This window comes from Adiantum capillus-veneris, chromosome 7 (assembly GCF_014529385.1).
Source record: "Adiantum capillus-veneris isolate H3 chromosome 7, ASM1452938v2, whole genome shotgun sequence".
NCBI lineage: Eukaryota > Viridiplantae > Streptophyta > Polypodiopsida > Polypodiales > Pteridaceae > Adiantum > Adiantum capillus-veneris.
In genome coordinates this window covers 36,965,613-36,975,263 of record NC_140937.1, presented here as the reverse complement: position 1 = coordinate 36,975,263, position 9,651 = coordinate 36,965,613, and positions in this window count along the sequence as shown.

Genomic DNA, 9,651 nt, shown 5'->3' with positions numbered 1-9,651 from the left:
TGGGCTATTTGTGCATACTACCCTGGAAAGTGGTTTGACTATTCTAAACTATGGAGGGCATAAGTATAGATTTCAAGACTGGAAAAAGATATGAAAAATATTTCCAAGAGCTTATAAATATTCTCTTCTAGAGGATCCAAACATAGAAGAAGAGGAAGATCAATCATACATTATTGGTTGTGTAGAAGAAGGAAACGTGTCGGGCTATATAAATAGTTCTCACAGTACAAATGTCTGTCCCAACGTACACTATACATTTGATCCAAATTTTCCACCTTGGCATAAATGCACCTCTTCACACATCAAGTCAGAAGAATATGGCCATGTATGCATTGAGACTATTTGTCAAGTTGAAGCAGGAGAAGAGTTGTTTGCTGACTATAACTTTACTTGACATTGTAAAGTATTGTACATGGATAGAAATCTCAAGTACATGCATCATTTTCATTTTTCATGGATGAAATCTCAAGTGAATATAACATTTGATTATTGTTTAGTTTATGCTCAACGAGAATCTAGAGTGCTCTTATGCTTTGTGTGTTGTCTAACATATTTGACTACCTTGGCCATAGAATCTTGATTCTACTCTAGATTTGTGATAAATCTTACCAAAATTTAATCAATGTCTAGGTTGGACAAGTGGTGGAGCTTCAAACATTACTGTCTTAAACAAGTGGAGTTATCTTACTTGAATAATTGGTGGCCTTTGAATCCAAATCTAAGCCAAATCTCTAATTATTTTCTTGTAGTCTAGGTTGGACATTTGGTGGACCTTGTATCCATGTTTCCTCAACAAGGGTGGCTTTTAGTTTTCACTTTAAGTACTCATCTTTAATAAAGTGTAGGATGGAAAATGTTGAGTTAGTAGATTGTATTTTAGACAAGTGGTGTTTGGTGTACGAATGCTGAAAATGGTTGCAAGGATTCTAACAACGACTTTACCTTAAATAAATTTCTTACTAGGAGTTCTACATATAAATATGGTGAATAAAATTCTAGTGGTTTTGAGATACCATTTGTGTGTGTGTTTTCTTAGATTCACAAACTGGGATGGATAATGCTCCTATGGTTCAGTCAACAACTATAGAATCCATAGATTCTATGGTTTCTAAAGTGCCCAAGATGGATGATATTTCTATACTAGAGTCTAGTGTTGTGCAACTTGAACAAGCTTCCAATAATGAGAACCAAGAAATCGATGCTTCAAAAATGCAACATACATCAAAAGAGACTGAAAAGTCCACTCACGAGCTATTGCCAATTGGTACTACGTCATGTAGCGTAGATGTTGAGAAATCCATGCTTACAATTATATTGGATTTAAATGGTCTATTGTTGAAACGTTCCCCTCAACCATCCTCACACCACAACTCAGTGCAAATGGATTCAAAAAGATATATTATACTCAGGCCAGGTTGCATCCAATTCTTGAAGACTATTTTACAAAGGTTTAATGTTGCAATTTGGTCGACAGCTACTAGGAATAATGTGTATCAAATCCTTGCAGCACTAAACAACTTAGCTGAGGATACATTGCCTTTCTTTGCAATTTGGTCGCAAGATGTTTGCTACACCGCTCAAACTCAAAAATTGTTTAGACCCGACAATCCAAACGTTGAGGCAATGTTCAAGCCTCTAGCCAAAATTGCCATGGGGTTTGAATGTGATCCACAAAGAACAGTGCTTATTGATGACTCTCATTACAAGGGATGTATTTCACCAGCAAACAATTGCATTTTTCCACCACAATTTGATGCTGAGAAGATGGTTGACAATATGCTCTTGGAGGAGCTACTGCCATACTTGATTCAGCTTGATGAGAGAAGGGATGTGCGTGATTTAATTGCTTCTAATAGTTATGGACAACCTATAGTGACAAATGATAGTGAATACAAACAAATCATGGAGTATTGGAAGCAGAAAAATGATGTTTGGTCAGCTAAGGTGTTCTTTACAAGAAGAATACCACCTGCAAAAGGTGACAGAGATGAAACTATCATTGAAGATGCAAGTGACACAAGCCACCGCAATGAAATGAGAAGAGCCCAAATACAAGAGATCTTGGCAAAGGAGCGTACACCCATTGAAAGCATGAAGGCGTCACAGTTGACCACTTTAGCTAGGCAATTGGGTTGTAACACAAAAGGAGTTTTGAAGGCAACCACAGCAAAGGCTTATATAAATAAGGTGAAAGCTGAGAACAATCTTCTAAGGCTGGATAGAAAGCAACCCTAAGGTACTAGTGACATGTCATATATTCTTGATACACATGCTTGAACACTCATGTGCATGGTATCTAACAAATCTTTCTTTTTATTCCTTCTTGCAGGATCTTACAAAGGATACTACTAGATGGAGCTCAATCAATAGAGATTTTGATATTTTTGCTCAAAATAATGAAGCAGTCACCTACATTTTTTGTTTATCAATTTCTTGAGAGACTTTATTTTAGTTTGTAATCATCAAATGAAATGAAAAGTATCCTTCTTATTAAGATTGTTGATCTTTTTCTTGTTCAAACCTTTCAATTGTGATTTATAGTTTTGTTAGCATGAGATTGTGCTTTTTTAGTTTGAAAAAAACTGTCAAAGATCCAAGTCTTTTTGGCTTTACTTAAGTTATTAATTGTGAAAGATCCAAGTCTTTTTGCTTTACTTAAGTTATTGATTGCCTATGTAATAGTCCTTAAAACAATATCGGATGGCTTTCTTGCTCCCATGTCTCACATTGGTCTTTAGGTAAGACAAGTGGTGACCTTGAAAGTATGGTCTCATATCTCGATCAAGTGAAGAGACATGAAGCTTAAATATCACTACTATGTATCTAGTGTTAAACTCCATCGAGACAAAGACTAGATAGCCAAATTGCAGTCGAGTTTAAGTGAAAAATCCATTTGAGCTAAGGTAAAACTTATAGTGCCTCATTTTTCTAGGATTCTACCCCATCAAGGAAGTTATAATCTAGCACAAACCAATTAAGACTTTTTTGGAGCCTAGATAGGACAATTCGTGGAACTTATGAAACTTATTATTGAGTTAGAGTCTAGTTTAGATAAGCAAAAGATCTTCAAACCAGCACTTGGTCTTACTATTCAATATTCAAAGTCCCTTGAGGCTAACAAATTACATACCCACTTGTAACCTAACTAATGAGTAATTATATAGATCTAAGCAAGTATATATAATGAGTCTTCAAACTAATAATCCAAGGGAAGAGAGTAGCAAGGTCCACTACTTGTCCAAGCTCAGCTCTAGACAACATAGAAAGATGCTAGTTCTACTAATTGTCTAATTATAGGCATGGAGAAATGATAGAAGGTTGACCACTTGTCCAACCTATCATCTCTAGTAAGATGGGAGGTTTGGCCTTAAGATTCACCATGTAACCAACCTATACATCATTGTATTATGAAGAGTAAAAAAGCAAAGCTCCACCACTTGTCCAAGCTAGTTCTAAAATCCATATGGAGATAAGCAAGCTCCACCATTTGTCGAATCTCTCTTCCATTAAAACATGAAAAAACTCATCTATGTTGTACAGGGGGACTTTTTTCCAAGGTCCACCACTTGTCCAAGCTAGGATCCCTAGTAGCACGAGTGGTTTGGTCTCAAGATACACCACTTGTACACTCTATGTCATTATATTAAGAAGAACTATGTATTAAGGTCCACCACTTGTCCAACCTATAAGGTTATATCTTAAATGGTATCCTTTCTCACCACTTGAAATGCCCATGATATGTTTTACACGGGGGTTTCATTCCAAGGTCCACCACTTGTCCAAGCTAACTCTATTCAAACATAGAGAGAAGCAAAGGTCCACCACTTGTCCAAGCTAACTCTATTCAAACATAGAGAGAAGCAAAGGTTCACCACTTGTCAAAGCTAGGCTCCGTTGAAGTATGGAGAGAAGTAACCTCCATCATTTTTCCAAGATAGGTGCCATTCAAACATGGAAAGAATCAATATCTACCATGTCTCCAAGATTCTAGGCTCCATTGAAACACCCTAAAACCATGATATTTTATACATGGGGTGTTTACATTCAAGGTCTACCACTTCTCTAACGTATTATACCTAGTAGCATGAGTGATTTGGTCTTAAGATTCACCACTTATCCACTCTATGTCATTATATTAAGAATAACTGGGTGTTAAGGTCCACCACTTGTCCAACCTATAAGGGTATATCTTAAATGGTATCCTTCACCACTTGTCAAGGTCCATCACCACTTTTCCAACCTATAAGGTTATATCTTGAATGATATTTTTCCTCATCACTTGTAATGTCCATGCTATGTTTTACAAAGGGGTTTTGTTCCAAGACCCACCACTTGTCCAAGCTAACTCCATTAAAACATAGAGAGAAGCAAAGGTCCACCACTTGTCCAAGATAGGCTCCATTGAAACATGGAGAGAAGGATGATCCACCATTTCTCCAAGATAGGTTCCATTGAAACATTGAGAGAAGCAATATCCACCATGTCTCCAAGCTAGGCTCCATTGAAATACCCTAAACCCATAATTTTGTACATGAGGGGTTTACATTCAAGGTCCACCACTTGTCCAACCTATTATCCCTAGTAGCAAGAGTGGTTTGGTCTCAAGATTCACCACTTGTACACTCTATGTCATTATATTAAGAAGAAATATGTGTTAAAGTCCACCACTTGTCCAGCCTATAAGGTTATATTTTAAATAGTATCCTTTCTCACCACTTGAAATGCCCATGATATGTTTTACATGGGGGTTTCATTCCAAGGTCCACCACTTGTCCAAGCTAACTCTATTAAAACATATAGAGAAAGAAAGGTCCACCACTTGTCCAAGCTAGGCTCATTGAAACATGGAGAGAAGGAACCTCCACTGTTTCTCCTAGATAGGCTCCATTGAAACATGGAGAGAAATAAGCTCCACCATGTCTCCAAGTTGCTAGGCTCCATTGAAATACCCAATACCCATAATTTTTTATACATGGGGGGTTTACATTCAAGGTTCACCACTTGTCCAACCTATTATCCCTAGTAGGTTTGGTCTCATGATTCACCACTTGTCCACTCTATGTCATTATATTAAGAGGAATTAGGTGTTAAGGTCCACCACTTGTCCAACCTTTACTGTTATAGCTTGAATGGTATTTTTTCTCACCACTTGTAATGCCCATGACATGATTTACATGGGGGTTTTGTTCCAAGGTACACCACTCATCCAAGATAAATCTATTGAAACATAGAGAGAAACAAAGGTCCACCACTTTTCCAAGCTAGGCTGCATTGAAACATGGACCTTAATACCAAATTATTTCTAGTAGCATGAGTGATATTTTGTACATGGGGCGTTTACATTCAAGGTCCACCACTTGTCCAACCTATTTCCCTAGTAGGTTTGGTCCCAATTTCACCACTTATCCACTCTATGTCATTATATTAAGAATAATTGGGTGTTAAGGTCCACCACTTGTCCAACCTATAAGGTTATATATTGAATGGTATTTTTTCTCACCACTTGTAATGCCCATGATATGTTTTACATGGGGTTTTTGTTCCAAGGTCCACCACTTTTCCAAGATAACTCTATTTAAACATAGAGAGAAACAAAGGTCCACCACTTGTCCAAGCTAGGCTCCATTGAAACATGGAGAGAATGATGCTGTACCATTTATCCAAGATAGGCTGCATTGAAACATGGAGAGAAGCAAGCTTTACCATGTTTCCAAGCTAGGATCCATTGAAACACTCTAGGGGGTTTTATTTCAAGGCCCACCACTTGTTTAACCTATTATCCCTAGTAGCATGAGTGGTTTGGTTTCAAGATTCACCACTTGTACACTCTATGTCATTATATTGTGTTAAGGTCCACCACTTGTCCAACCTATAAGGTTATATCTTAAATGGTATCCTTTCTCGCCACTTGAAATGCCCATGATATGTTTTACATGGGAGTTTCATTCCAAGATCCACCACTTGTCCAAGCTAACCATATTCAAACATAGAGAGAAACAAAGGTCCACAACTTGTCCAAGCTAGGCTCCATTGAAACATGGAGAGAAGGAACCTCCACCATTTCTCCTAGATAGGCTCCATTAAAACATGGAGAGAAGTAAGTTCCACCATGTCTCCAAGATGCTAGGCTCCATTGAAATACGCAAAACCCATGATATTTTGTACATGGGTGATTTACATTCAAGGTCAACCATTTCTCCAACCTATTATCCCTAGTAGGTTTGGTCTCACAATTCACCACTTTTCCACTATATGTCATTATAATAAGAGGAATTGGGTGCTAAGGTCCACCACTTGTCCAGCCTATAAGGTTATACCTTGAATGGTATTTTTTCTCACCACTTGTAATGCCCATGACATGCTTTACATGGGGGTTTTGTTCCAAGGTTCACCACTTGTCCAAGAAAATTCTATTGAAACATAGAGAGAAACAAAGGTCCACCACTTTTCCAAGCTAGGCTCCATTGAAACATGGACCTTAATACCAAATTATTCCTAGTAGCATGAGTAATATTTTGTACATGGGGGGTTTGCATTCAAGGTCCACCACTTGTCCAACGTACTTTTCCTAGTAGGTTTGGTCGCAAGATTCACCACTTGTCCACTCTATGTCATTATATTAATAATAATTGGGTGTTAAGGTCCACCACTTTTCCAACCTATAAGGTTATATATTGAATGGTATTTTTTCTCACCACTTGTAATGTCCATGATATGTTTTACATGGGGATTTTGTTCCAAGGTCCACCACTTGTCCAAGCTAAATCTGTTCAAACATAGAGAGAAACAAACATGCACCACTTGTCCAAGGTAGGCTCCATTGAAACATGGAGAGAATGATGCTCCACCATTTATCCAAGATAGACTCCATTGAAACATGGAGAGAAGTAAGCTCCACCATGTTTCCAAGATGCTAGAGTCCATTGAAATACCCAAAACCCCTGATACTTTGTACATGGGGGTTTACATTCAAGGTCCACCACTTGTCCAACCTATTATCCCTAGTAGCATGAGTGGCTTGGTCTCAGGATTCACCACTTGTCCACTCTATATCATTATATTAAGAAAAATTGGGTTTCCATATCTAAATGGATCTTTGCTTGGATAAGTGGTAGACCTTGAGACCTAAATACCCATTCTACACTAGAGCATTGGTTAAGCCTTATACACTTCAAGCATACCTTTAACAACAAGTAGTAGTTATTAGTTGACTTAAGTCTAGTTGAACTCCATGGTATTGAGACTAAGAGAGAGTGTAGCATAAAAAAGAGTCAGGATTTTAATTTGACTTTCTTTCTATTAATGAGTAGATCATAGATGGATTTTGGTATCTAATAAAACCTTAGGGTAGACAATGTAAAAATCATGTCTATTGTTGTGTTTGCATTAAGTGTTCTTGTTCTTTAATTTCAGAACCATTACAGAAAAATGGATTGGATATATGCTGGCATAAATTGAAGAAAACTATTGAATTACCCATCCAACCTCCTCCAAGACCTTGTCCAAGGAATGAATCACCTCCTTATCACCTACCACTTGCTTTCAAGGACATCAAAAGAGTACTTATCTTGGATCTAGAGGGGTTACTTCTCAAGACAGTTGAAATGAAACATGGAGATTCTATGCCATCTTGGGCTCAACACATGCGACTTGTGGAGGACAAAGATGAAGTTTATCATGTGGTGCGACCAGACGCACAAAGTTTTTTGGATTTTTGTGTTGAATACTTTGAGCTATGGATATGGAGTTGCTATAACTTAACAAGGGTGCAACGCATCACACAAAAGTGTTTTCCTGAGCAGTATACCAAGTTCAAGGTGTTTATGAGTAACAAAAATTGCCAAAATCCAAATATCATGTTAGGATTTACAAGGGTTTATCACAAAAGTATGAGTGATATTTGGAAGATATTTGAGGATTTGGATGCAAACAATACCTTAATTTTTGATGACACTCCATATAGGGTGATGTGGAACATGCCAGGGACATATCTTATATTTCCAAAGATGTGGAGGCAAACTTCCGAGCAACTTCAAAACTTCTTGCAGAGAACCATAATTCCATGGTTGGTAGGATGGTTGTATGCAAGAGATAAGAGAGTCTATACATACAACACAATTGTAAATCAGTATAGTGATTCTGAGACAAATTATGTCCTTGGTGTGTACTTGTCAACACGAAAGCATTGAATAAATATGGCTATAAGATGCTTTTTTTATTCTAGTGTGTATCTTTCAACATTTGTATAATTTGATATAGTCTTTTTTTTTTTTTAAAAGGTGTGTCAATTTTATGAACACTTGAATGGAGTGCACCCTACTCTAAGGGGACTTCAATGTACTATTGGAGTGCATCCTATTGTAAGGGGACTCTGATGTATTGCTAGAGTGCACCCAAATTTTTGGGGACTCATTTTTTATTTGATTGGGGCCTATGTTGGGTTATATAGTAAAAGAAATTCATTTTTTGTCAATTCATATTGAGGTTGCATTTATTTGGAACTATGAAAGAATTGATGTTTGATGTCAAAATAAAACTTGTAAGTGTGGATCAGAGAATTCATGGACTTTAAATATGTGAGAGGGATCTTTTTCTTGGGCACAAATGTTTGCTTCAAGAATTTTGTCATTACATACTTTATGTGAAAGAGTTTTAGAACCTAAAAGACTTTGAAAACAAAACTATGGAATCTAAGTGCATGTATTCTTGAATGGCTTGAAAGTTGATGTATACATGCATGTCGCCTTGATGAAGATTTAGATCTGACAAGATGGAAAGATATAATTCTTGGACGTTACCTTTGTCAATTTGGTAATAACATATTTAACTTTCTTTTAATATGGGTGAAAAATATATTATTATGTGCATTTGGAAAATATATTATTATGTGCATATTTAACTTTCTTTTAATATGGGTGGAAAATATATTATTATGTGCATTTGGAACCTAATTGCTTGACCTTCAAACCAAGATTCCTATGTTATTTTTTCATATACTTTCTTATACTGAAGTAAGATTGTGGATGCAAGGTCCACCACTTGTTCAAGCTAGATCTAAGAAAGTATATATACTGAGTCTTCAAACTAGTAAACCAAGGGAAGAGAGAAGCAGGGTCCATCACTTGTCCAAGCTCATCTCTAGACAACATAGAGAGATGTTATGTCTACTAATTGTCCAATATAGTCATGGAGAAATGATAGAAGGTTGATCCACTTGTCCAACCTATCATCTCTAGTAAAATGGGAGGTTTGGCCTTAAGATTCACCATGTAACCAACATATACTTCATTGTATTATGAAGAGTAGAAAAGAAAAGCTCCACCACTTGTCTAAGGTAGTTCCAAAATCAACATGGAGAGAAGAAAGCTTCACCATTTGTCCAAGATAGGTTCCATTAAAACATGGAAAACCTCATATATGTTGTACATGGAAGCTTTTTTCCAAGGTCCACCACTTGTCCAAGCTAGGATCCATTAAAACATGGATAGAAACAAGGCTCCACAACTCGTCCAACCTTTATAGCTGCGAAGTGTACCGGTTGTCTAAACTAGGCATGGGAAAATAATAGAAGGTCCACCACTTATCCAATATATTATCTCTAATAGCATGGGAGGTTTGGTCTCAAGATTTAGGAATTGGCTGACCTGTATT